We start from the raw sequence: 13,097 nt of genomic DNA on the forward strand, positions 1-13,097 counted from the left end.
ACACTGCAGCCACTCCAACCACAGTGATAGACACTGCAGCTACACCAAATGACCGATTTGTGACAATATCGGTTGCCTCTGTAAGCAAGGGGAAAGGCAAACAAGAGGCACAAAGAGCAACCCCTGCAGCGAAGAAAGATGAAGTCCCAATGCAGTTACTGCAGGGGACAGCATCTGGACAAGAGTTACTCCTGTGTGGATCAGAGGAAGAGGAAGAAGAAGAAGAGGTGACTTCTCGACCCCAGACCTCGACTGAGCTGCAGAATATGCGAAAGGATTTCAGCTGTCTTCCAGGGGAGCACATTGTCACCTGGTTGCTCCGATGCTGGGACAATGGGGCCGACAGTCACGAACTAGAAGGTAGGGAAGCCAAGCAGCTGGGATCACTTGCTAGGGAAGGAGGAATTGACAAAGCAGTTGCAAGAGAGAAGCGAGCCCTCAGCCTTTGGAGGCGGCTCTTGGCAGCTGTGAAGGAAAGGTTTCCCTACAAGGACGATGTTATGAGTCGCTCAGCCTACTGGCCCACGATAGAGAGAGGCATCCAGTCCCTGAGGGAATCAGCCATTCTAGAGATGATCTATCGTAGGCCGGATGCCGGGAATGCATCTGTAGATCCAGATGAAGTTGAATGTACAACAGCCATGTGGCGGAAACTTGCACAGAGTGCACCATCATCATATGCCCACTCATTGGCATCAATGACCTGGAATGACCTAGCACCACCAACAGTGGATGAACTGACTCGTCAGCTCCGAGAGTTCGAAGACAATCTCACCCTGTAGGTAGTTAAGGTATGGCGGCCGGAAGATATCGCGATGTACGGAAAGAGAGAGCCCCTCCCTAGGTACTCTCACAAGCCCCATAGCATGGAGAGGGGAATTGTGGGGCTAGGCTGGACAATACCATAAAAGGTAAAATTTGTTAACCTGCCCTTCTGATTGGGTCAGAACAGGTACTTCCGTGTGGCCGAAAGGTATAAAGCACCTGCTGTTGTTTAATAAAACGCTATTTGGTCATCCTCCATATTGGTGTCTGTGATCTTCTAGCCCTAAGCCAGGGGTTGGCTTAGTTCTGCAAGTCTTGGCTGAAGAAACGCAGCAACACACCCCTTCCATCATTTCAGCTGTGGAAAAACTGTCCCAGGACTTCAAACAATTGAGGGACGATTTATCCGATCTATCCAGTTCCCCACGCGTACCAACCCATGTCTCAGCTACTAACAGAAGGCGCCCTACTGCTCGAGAGACAAAATATAGGAGGTACACGCCACAGGCCACCCTATGGTTTTACCTGCGGGATCACGGAGAAGACATGAGAAAGTGGGACGGAAAACCTACCTCAGTTCTAGAGCAACTGAAGAGGAGAACAATGGTCAAGGGTGATCCTCCCATGAAAGTTGCTGCTCCAGTCTCTGGTGAGCAGTTTCCCAGATGGAGTGGAAGAGCTGATTTTACTCCAGCTCCTGCGATAAGGAATACTAATCCCTTTCTACAAGGCAGAAGTGGACAATCTTGTGATCACTATTAGAGGGGCCCTGCCTCCAGCAAGGTGGAGGAGAGGGATAATCAGGTTTACTGGACTGTGTGGATCAGATGGCCTGGCACATCAGTCCCACATATGTATAAGGCTCTAGTAGATACCGATGCACAGTGTACCCTGATGCCATCAAAGTATCAAGGGGTGGAACGCATTTATATTTCTGGAGTGACAGGAGGATCCCAAGAGTTGACTGTACTGGAGGCTGAAATCAGCCTGATTGGGAAGGAGGGGCAAAAGCACCCCATTGTGACCAGTCCAGGGGCTCCATGCATCCTTGGCATAGACTATCTCAGGAGAGGGTACTTCAAAGACCCAAAAGGGTACCGATGGGCTTTTGGTATCACTGCCTTGGAGACAGAGGAAATTAAGCATCTGTCCACCTTGCCCGGTCTCTCAGAGGATCCTTCTGTTGTGGGGTTGCTGAAGGTCGAAGAACAACAAGTGCCAATTGCGACCACAGCAGTGCACCGGCGGCAATATCGCACCAACCGAGACTCCCTGATTCCCATCCATAAGCTGATCCGAGACTGGAGAACCAAGGAGTGATCAGCAGGACCCGCTCACCCTTTAATAGCCCCATATGGCCAGTGCAAAAGTCTTACGGAGAGTGGAGACTAACAGTAGACTATCGTGGCCTGAATGAAGTCACACCACCATTGAGTGCTGCCATACCAGACAAGCTAGAGCTTCAGTATGGATTGGAGTCAAAGGCAGCCAAGTGGGATGCCACAATTGATATTGCCAATGCGTTTTTCTTAATCCTTTTGGCAGCAGAGTGCAGGCCACAGTTCGCTTTTACCTGGAGAGTCGTCCAGTACTCTTGGAACCGACTGCCCCAGGGGTGGAAACACTGCCCTACCATCTGCCATGGATTGATCCATTGTGCACTGGAACAGGGGCAAGCTCCAGAACACCTGCAATACATCGATGACGTTATTGTGTGGGGCGATACAGTGCAAGCAGTTTTTGAGAAAGGGAGAAAGATAATCCAAATGCTGCTGAAGGCCGGTTTTGCCATAAAACAGAATAAGGTCAAGGGACCTGCAAAGGAGATTCAATTTTTGGGAATAAAATGGCAAGATAGACGTTGCCAGATCCCCACAGATGTGATCAACAAGATAACAGCAATGTCTCCACCAACTAACAAGAAAGAAACACAAGCTTTCTGAGGTGTTGTGGGGTTCTGGAGAAGGCACATGCCTAATTACAGTCTGATTGTAAGCCCTCTCTATCACATGACACAGAAGGAGAATGATTTCAAAGGGGGCCCTGAGCAACAACAAGCCTTTGAACAAATTAAATGAGAAATAGTTCACGCAGTAGCCCTTGGACCAGTCCGGACTGGGCCAGATGTGAAAAATGTGCTCTATACCGCAGCTGGGGAGAATGGTCCTACCTGGAGCCTCTGGCAGAAAGCTCCAGGGGAGACTCGAGGTCAACGCCTTGGCTTTTGGAGTCGGGGATATAGAGGATCTAAGGCCAGCTACACTCCCACTGAAAAAGAGATACTGGCAGCCTATGAAGGGGTTCGAGCTGCTTCAGAAGTGACTGGCACTGAAGCACAGGTTCTCCTGGCACCCCAGTTGCCCGTGCTGGGCTGGATGTTTAAAGGCAGGGTCTCCTCTACACATCATGCAACCGATGCTACATGGAGTAAGTGGGCCGCACTAATTACACAACAAGCTCGAATAGGTAATCCAGTCGTCCGGGAATTCTAGAAGTCATCCTGGACTGGCCAGAGGGCAAGATTTTGGGATGTCACCAGAAGAGGAGGTGATGCGTGCTGAAGAGGCCCCACCATATAATGAACTGTCAAGAGAGTGAAAAGCAATAAGCCTTGTTTACTGATGGATCCTGCCGTATTGTGGGAAAGCATCGGAGATGGAAGGCAGCTGTGTGGAGTCCCCTGCGACAAGTTGCAGAAACTACTGAAAGAGAGGGTGAATCGGGTCAGTCTGCATAGGTGAAAGCCATCCAGCTGGCCTTGGACATCGCTGAACGATAAAAATGGCCAGTACTTTATCTCTATACTGACTCATGGATGGTGGCAAATGCCCTGTGGGGGTGGTTGCAGCAATGGAAGCAGAGCAACTGGCAGCGCAGAGGTAAACCCATCCGGGCTGCTGCACTGTGGCAAGATATCGCTGCCCGGGTGCAGAACCCGGTGGTGAAGGTACGCCACGTAGATGCTCATGTACCCAAGAGTCGGGCCACTGAGGAACACCAGAACAACCAACAAGTGGATGAAGCTGCTAAGATTGAAGTGGCTCAGATGGACTTGGATTGGCAACATAAGGGTGAATTATTTTTAGCCCGGTGGGCCCATGACTGTGGGACAGGATTTGCCTACTCTCAGCAGGACTCCCAGTGCTGTTCAGCTGATAGAAGGAGACATGTTGGAACTTGTCGGTCGTAAACCATGGGAGGAATAAGATAAGGATAAAAGCTTGGCTGAGAAAGAATGGCCCAGTGTTTATTTATCAATCACGGGTTGGAAAGGTCGAGACAGAAGGGAGTAGCCAACCTTGATGGATAGGAGCTAACTCTTTGTGTAAGAAAAGATGTTGCTGGGGGGAGATAAATGCTTGATTAATAGTTTGTCTTATGTTAGTTAGCCAATCAGTGTGTGCCTTCTGTAAAAGATAGACCAATCAGTATGAGACACGCTAGGTAGAGACAAGTATAAATGTATATGGATAACTGTAATAAAACGACATCTTGCTTGCATCAAGCTGCGTCCCGTCTCTCAATCGCGGCAAATTGGTGACCCCGACGTGATATGGGATCGTGAACCACCTAACTGCGTGGCAGGCTGCGAGTCCCACAGAACGTTGAGTGAGCTGCTGAAAGGAAGCAGGAGCCGGCCGGCAATTAATCCCTCCGGAGAGAGGTGAGCTGTGGGAAACATGGGAAATCAGGCATCTTCCCCTGAGAGAGACGTATATGAGCTTATGAAAGCTCTCTTAAGAAAACATGGAAAAACCATCTCTGGGCATGATCTTAAAGTTATTCTTAAGTGGGTTCAAGTTAAATTACCTGCAGTAACCTCATCCACTATTTTTACAAAAGAACTTTGGGACAATGTGGGAGTGAAGTTATGGGATGCGGCGACTACGGGAAATGTTGAGGCTCAGCGTATGCTCCCGTGGTGGAGAAGCATTTTCGAGGTTTTAAAGGCCCAGGAGGAAAGTCATAAAAATGACCCAGATAGAGGGGAAGATTCCCCGAAAAAGGGGCCCTCGGCGCCGCCGACAGTATGCGCCGCGGGGTGTCCCCCAGAAGATGATCCCTTTGATCCGGGACCTGTGGACCCTGAGAGGGAGCCGGATCTGTACCCCCCTGACCCACATGAGGTATGGGCTGACATCAGACGTCAAGCTCTAAAGGAGGGGGAATTAGAGATCGCCAAAACGATAGTGGCTCCGGTACTTTATCAGCGAGGAGGAGGGGGGCAATGGGAAGCCCTATCCTTTCCAGTGATTAAGGAGCTACGCCGTACTGTTACTGAACATGGACTTTCCTCACCGTATTTTGCGAGTTTATTATCCTCGGTTTTTGATACATATGTTATGACTCCGCATGACTTAAAGTCTTTAGCGCAGCTGCTCCTGACACCGACTCAGTACTCTCTGTGGGAGGCCCAATGGAGAAGGGGACTTCAGGCACTCCTTTTGACTTATGTGGGCCATGACAATAATGCAATTGCTGCATTAACCCTAGAGCACCTTACGGGTACCGGTCAGCATACCAATCCGGCAGACCAAGCCCGAATTCCACGAGAAGCCCTCGAGGCGACCCGCGAAGAGGCAAAAAAGGCCTTTTTTAAGGTTCCCGACTCGCAAAAACCGCAAAAGGCTTTTACTACTATCACACAAGAACCCCGAGAACCCTATATGCAATTCATTGATAGATTAAAACAGGCTTTGGAACGTCAAATAGATAATACAGAAGCACGAGAGATTTTGTTGTTAAAATTGGCTGTAGAAAATGCTAATGCAGATTGTAAAAAGTTACTAAAATCTCTCCCGAATCAGAACCCTACTTTAATCGAAATGATCGAAGCATGTAATAGAATTGGTACTGTAGATCATAAATTTGAGGCCATGGCTGCCGCTTTTGCAGCTATGCGCGGTCCGTCGGGATCGGGGAACTGTTATGGTTGCGGCCAACCTGGTCATCTGAAAAAGAATTGTTTGGCTACTAACACTGGCCCTAAGCCCCGAGCTCCAGGGATTTGCCCTAAGTGTCGAAAAGGAAGACATTACGCTAATCAATGTCGATCCAAGTATGATTTACAGGGCCAACCGATCCAGGGAAACCGATCTCGGAGCGCGGGACAGCGACGCGTGAAGACACAAATGACGCCGTCACCCTTCAAAAACCCCCAAAAGGAGACAGCGGTGCCTCAAGTCTTCACCCAGCAACACCAGGCAGCGCCGGACTGGACCTGGCAACCGCCCACACAGTAACGTTACTTGATTCTTCGGTTCATTTATTGTCAACAGATGTCTCAGGGCCTTTACCCCGAAAAACACAGGCCTTATTGATAGGAAGGTCTTCTACGACATTATCCGGGCTTTTTGTATTGCCAGGTGTTATTGACTCTGATAGTACTGAAAACATTAAGATTATGGCATGGACCCCGTTTCCTCCCTGTACGGTGCCAAAAGGCAGCCGTATAGCACAACTGATTCTTATACCCGCAGATACAAATCGCCCAAATTTAGATCAGCTCCAACAAAGACAGGGCGGATTTGGTTCAACTGGAAGCCCACAAATTTTATGGGTACAATCTCTTTCTCAAAAACGACCTATGTACCAGTGTACACTCATTCGCGGGGAACAAAAAGTAGTTTTAAATGGGATAATTGACACTGGGGCTGATGTCACAGTAATTTCGCAAGCTAAGTGGCCCCCACAGTGGCCTCTAGCTAATGTTTCTCAGGCGTTAGCTGGAATCGGCGGAACTGGTAAAAGCCATCAAAGCCTGGAGCTTATCCAAATTCAAGGCCCAGAAGGGCACATTGCCTCTGTTAAACCTTTTGTGTTACCTGTCCCCATGGTTTTATGGGGACGGGACGTGTTATCACAATGGGGAATGACCATCCGTACCCATTTTTAGGCGGGGCCATTGAAACGCGCGACACCCTAAAATTAACCTGGAAAACTGATGTTCCCATCTGGGTAGATCAATGGCCCCTACCTTTAGAAAAGCTTCGCGCCCTTCAGGAGCTAGTATCGGAGCAACTTGAAAAGGGACATATTGTACCTTCTACTAGCCCCTGGAATTCTCCTGTCTTTGTTATCAGAAAACAAACTGGCAAGTGGCGCTTGCTCCATGACCTCAGAAAAATCAATGATGTTATGGAAACGATGGGGGCCTTACAACCTGGACTCCCGTCTCCTACGATGATTCCCCGAGATTGGCATTTGACTGTTATTGACCTCAAAGATTGCTTTTTTAATATTCCCTTGCATCCAGACGATGCTCCTAAATTCGCTTTTTCAGTCCCCAGCGTTAATATGCAAGCTCCATTGCAGAGATATCAATGGGTTGTGTTGCCACAAGGAATGAAAAATAGTCCAACGATATGCCAATGGTATGTAGCCAAGGTGCTTAGTCCTGTCCGAACTACAATGTCTAATGTCTTATTGTACCACTATATGGATGATATCCTAGTGGCCGCACAACACCACGAAGTCATGGAGAAAGCTGTAGCCCTTGTCACGGCTGCCGTTAACTCGGCAGGCCTCTGTATAGCACCAGAGAAAATTCAAAAAACTCCCCCATGGAACTATTTGGGCTGGCGCATAAGAGCCCAAACTATAGTCCCTCAACCTTTACAGATACGGCCTGAGGTTAAAAACTTGCATGATGCACAAAAATTGTTGGGAACAATTAATTGGGTGCGACCTCTACTGGGGATTTCTAATGCGGATTTGAGCCCCTTATTTGAGTTGCTAAAAGGAGACACAGATTTACGTTCTCAACGCCATCTTAACCCTGAGGCTGTTACCTCATTACAGAAAGTTGCTACAGCTATTACTCTCAGGCAAGCACACCGCTGTGATCTTGACCTCGCCTTTCATTTAATTGTTTTAAACCCGGCTCGACAACCCTATGCATTGATATTTCAATGGGATCTACAAAAATCAGATCCATTGTTAATTATTGAGTGGATTTTTCTATTTAATCAGTCTACAAAAACCATTTTAACACAATATGAAATGTTTGCTCACTTGATAATTAAGGCCAGACAGCGATTGCTGATGCTATCAGGAACTGACTTTGCTTACATTTGTTTACCTGTGACGACTATGTATCTACAATGGCTTTATCAACAATCAGATGCCTTTATGTTAGCATTAGCAGGATATATGGGCCAGCTTACTTCTCATCCGCCTTCACATAAACTGCTCAATGCTAATTTCTGTTTAATATCTAAACCAAAACGGAGTGACCAACCTTTAAAAGCCCTTACTGTATTTACAGATGGATCTGGAAAATCACACAAATCAGTCATACTATGGTGGGACAACCAATGTGAGCGTTGGAATTCAGACATAAAGACAGTTCCTGGTTCCCCTCAAATAGTAGAGTTAGCCGCGGTAGTTCGAGTTTTTCAAAAATGGTCAACACCAATTAATATTATTACCGATTCAGCTTATGTTGCAGGAATAGTGGAGCGAGCTGAGGCTTCTATACTGCGTAACATTTTACACTCTGACTTATTTGTTCTATTACAAGAACTTATTTTTCTCCTAGACTCTCGCCCTTACCCCTATTTTGTTATGCATGTCAGGTCACACACCTCTTTACCCGGCTTTATTGCAGAAGGCAATCGCCGAGCTGATTTGTTAACATTACCGGTACAGGTGCTGCCAGATCGTGTGGCTCAAGCTAGACTCAGCCATTCCTTTTTCCACCAAAATGCGGGAGGCCTCAAGAGACAGTTCGGCCTTACCTCCCAGCAGGCATCTAATATTATTGCCGTATGTCCTGACTGCCAAAGGCATTCTTTTCCATCAATAGCAGGAGGGGTTAATCCCAGAGGATTACAGAGCCTACAACTATGGCAAACGGATGTTACACATTGTCCGGAGTTTGGTAAATTGAAATATGTCCATTCCTCTATTGACACCTTTTCAGGTGCTTTGTTTGCTTCTTGCCACACAGGGGAGAAGGCACGAGACGTCCGCAAACATTTGATGCGTGCCTTTGCCACTCTGGGTATATCCTCTCAAATAAAAACAGACAATGGCCCTGCATATACCTCAACTGTAACAAAAGCCTTTTTTGATTCCTGGGGTGTGACTCACACCACTGGCATCCCTCACTCCCCTATGGGTCAATCTCTGATTGAACGCTCCCACCAGTCTTTGAAGCGTTTACTGCAACAACAAAAAGGAGGAGTAGGGACTGCCACCCCTGAGGAACGTCTACAGAAAGCTTTGTATGTTTTTAACTTTTTAAATTGTTCTCTGTTAGATAACAATCCTCCGATAGTTCGACATTTTAACATGAATGCCTCACTTGAGGCAAGAGTTAAAGCCCCAGTGCTGGTTCGAGACCCAGAAACAGGTAAGGTTCTGGGACCGTACCCCCTCATCACATGGGGCAGAGGTTATGCTTGTGTCTCCACAGAAAGAGGCCCCAGGTGGATTCCGGCGAAAAACGTATGCCCTTTCCGTGAACCCCTACCACAACCATCTGGTGAGGACTCCGATCATCCTCCGGACCACCCTTCCGAGCAACAAATCGGTGAACCTCCTGAGAAGAGCCAGGACAACATGAATTGAACACCGCAAGCAAGGAAGGACTATATGAATCAGTGTAAAGAAATATCAACTGCAGAAATCGTTTGTATTTTATGTAAAACTTGTGACTTTAGAAAAGAAAATTGATGTAGCAAAAGTCTTAGTTGTCACAGGGCACGAATTGTTAGGAAATAGCCGTTATTTACATAGTTGTGTAGACTGGTCTCATTTAGTGTATAAAAGGTCGAAGGAGGTCCGTGTAGCCTCGAATGCCTTTCTGTCCTGACTCCTAATACATCTATGATTTTACAACACTGTCTTTCTCATAGAGCGAAGCGTGGCATTCATGCATATATCCCTGATTGCGATGATAGCGCGGAGTTTTGGTCTTTTAGTCAACGCTTTGTTACCTCTCTTCTGATACCTGGGCTTGCCGCTGGGAGAGCATTAGCGACTCTAGATAAACTCGGCTGCTGGCTTGCTAAACAAACTAATGCTACTAGCAATGCATTATCTGGTCTTTTATTAGATGTAGATAGTGTTTGCCATGCTACATTGCAGAATAGAGATGCTATAGACTTTTTGCTTTTAGCGCAAGGCCATGGCTGTGAAGATTTTGAAGGCATGTGTTGTATGAATCTCTCCGATCACTCAGAATCAATCCATGCCAGTATTCAACAGCTTAAAAAAGGAGTCTTTAAACTCCGACAAGACGATAGTTGGGATTGGTTAGATAAACTCCTTGGAGGATGGGGGCTATCAGGATGGTTAAGGAGTTTGGTAAAGACAATTGTTTACGCCTTGGCTGTCTTTGTTCTCCTGTTAATCCTTTTACCCTGTCTGTTGCAGTGTCTACAGAGATTGATAGAACGTTCCATGAAAAAAATTCTTTTTGTGCAACAGGAAGGGTGAGATGTGGGACAGGATTTGCCTACTCTCAGCAGGACTCCCAGTGCTGTTCAGCTGATAGAAGGAGACATGTTGGAACTTGTCGGTCGTAAACCATGGGAGGAATAAGATAAGGATAAAAGCTTGGCTGAGAAAGAATGGCCCAGTGTTTATTTATCAATCACGGGTTGGAAAGGTCGAGACAGAAGGGAGTAGCCAACCTTGATGGATAGGAGCTAACTCTTTGTGTAAGAAAAGATGTTGCTGGGGGGAGATAAATGCTTGATTAATAGTTTGTCTTATGTTAGTTAGCCAATCAGTGTGTGCCTTCTGTAAAAGATAGACCAATCAGTATGAGACACGCTAGGTAGAGACAAGTATAAATGTATATGGATAACTGTAATAAAACGACATCTTGCTTGCATCAAGCTGCGTCCCGTCTCTCAATCGCGGCACATGACACCTCAGGCCATCAAGGCAGAGATGCAACATATAGATGGGCTCGTGACCGAGTGGTAGACTTAACAATGCACACTATTGCCCAGGTTATTCATGAATGTGAAACACGTGCTGCAATTAAGCAAGCCAAGCGGTTAAGGCCTCTCTGGTATGGAGGACGATGGCTGAAGTACAAGTATGGGGAGGCCTGGCAAATTGACTATATCACACTCCCACCGACCCGCCAAGGCAAGCGCTACGTGCTTACCATGGTGGAAGCAACCACCGGCTGGCTGGAAACATACGCTGTGCCCCACACCGCTGCCCGGAACACTATCCTGGGCCTTGAGAAACAAGTCTTGTGGCGACACGGCACCCCAGAGAGAATTGAGTCAGACAATGGGACTCATTTCCGGAACAACCTTGTAGACACTTGGGCGAAAAAGCATGGCATTGAGTGTGTATAGCACATCCGCTACCATGCACCAGCCTCTGGGAAAATCGAACGGCACAATGGGCTGTTAAAAACTACACTGAGAGCAATGGGTGGTGGGACTTCCAAACACTGGGATACACATTTACCAAAAGCCACCTGGTTGGTCAACGCTAGGGGATCTGCCAACAGGGCTGGCCCAGCCCAATCAGAACTTTTACGTACTGTAGAGGGGGATAAAGTTCCTGGGGTGCACATAAAGAATTTGTTGGGGAAGACAGTCTGGGTTATTCCTGCTTCAGGTAAAGGCAAACCCACTCATGGGGTTGCTTTTGCTCGGGGACCTGGATACACTGGGTGGGTAATGCAGGAAGATGGGGAAGTCCGATGTGTACCTCAAGAGGATTTAATTTTCGGGGAAAACAGCCAATGAACTCAATTGTATGCTGTTGCCTGCTCTACGACACTTTTATAGCCCACCAGCTAGATATCTTCAGGTCACCATCAACTGACCCTGACTTCCCTCTGATCATCACCCCAACAAAGAATGAATTTTGAGGAAACCAGACGAGCTCAGCAGTGACCAGACGAGTTTGTTTGTGTCATCAGCAGGCAACAACCCAACACTACACACCGTCCTTCTCGCCCTGAAAAGCTATTACAGGATATGGAGCCTGACATCATGGACTGGATGATTACAGCAAGTTTATAGGGATTGGTCCATGGACTAAGGAATGATATCTCTCTCTTTGTGTGGGGGTGTAGGTCTATATATATATATGAGAGACAAAAGCAATGGTATAGTGAAAAATGTGGGATCTGAGCAGGATGTGAATGGTATGTAATGAGGGGTGGATACTGTCCTGGGTTCAGCAACAGCAGTCATTTTTCTCCTTCTTAGTAGCTGGTGCAGTGCTGTGGTTTTGACTTTCAGCCTGGGAACAACGCTGGTAACACTGGTTGGTTTAGTTGTTGCTAAGTAATGTTTACTCCGACCAAGTACTTTCTCCGTCTCACGCTCTGCCAGGGAGGAGGGGAAGCTGGGAGGAAGCACAGACAGGACATTTGACCCAAACTGGCCAAAGGGGTATTCCATACCACAGCACGTCATGCCCAGTATATAAACCGGGGGAGGTTACCCGGAAGGCCCAGATCGCTGCTCGGGTCGGGCTGGGTATCGGTCGGTGGGTGAGGACGCCTTTAACACCGGAGCGGGGGGAAGCACAGCGTCCAGGAGCCTCAGTTCGGGGCGACAAGCGCCACCGGAGGAGCCGCAAGTCCTCGACGGGACTTGCCCAGGAGCCGGCAGCTCAGCTCACGCGAGCAGCTGACTCACAGGGGGCGGTGCCAGGAGTGACGGCACCAGCCCCCAGCGGGTAAAAACCCGCCCCAGGAAGCACAGCGAACAGGGCGGGCAAACAGGGCGCGGCACGTCAGTCAGGGCGTGGCGCGGTAGTTGGCGCAGGCTCAGCGGGCGGGCAGCGGGCGGGCAGCGGCGGGCGGCGTGGGGAGCGCTCCTCAGGACCCGGGTCCGCTCTGCGAGGTCTGCTCTGGCTGCCCCGGTGGTGGCCAGCGTAGGCACCCAGACAGAGCCGATGAGAGGGGAGGCTGCGGCGCAGACCTGGGAGTGTAGAAAGTGCCTCGGCTGGTCGCTTGAGGCGGGGGTGCACAATGGACAGGGCTGCGCTCGGTGTGCCCTCGTGGAGGTTCTCGTGCAGCAGGGGCTGAGCTGCGGGAGGCTGTTGGTGAGCTGAAAGATGCCAGGGAAGCTGAGAGGACGCTGGGCTGCTTGCTGCAGGCCCAAACCATGCAGGGGCCACAAGCGTCCGCCATTGCTCATTACAGGAAAGAAGGAGGGCATTAATCCAGGAAGCTGGGAGCTAGTAACTAAAAAGAACAACAAAAAAAGGAGGAAGAGGACAATTAACAGCAAGGGGCTTCCTTCTAAATCTGATGTCCCCACCCAGAACTGCTTTGCAATTCTGCCGGGGGCTAACGAGGAAACACCCACCACACCTACTGAACATCCTGGTGATGCACC

The sequence above is a fragment of the Strigops habroptila genome, chromosome Z (assembly GCF_004027225.2).
Source record: "Strigops habroptila isolate Jane chromosome Z, bStrHab1.2.pri, whole genome shotgun sequence".
NCBI classification, from domain to species: Eukaryota; Metazoa; Chordata; class Aves; order Psittaciformes; family Psittacidae; genus Strigops; species Strigops habroptila.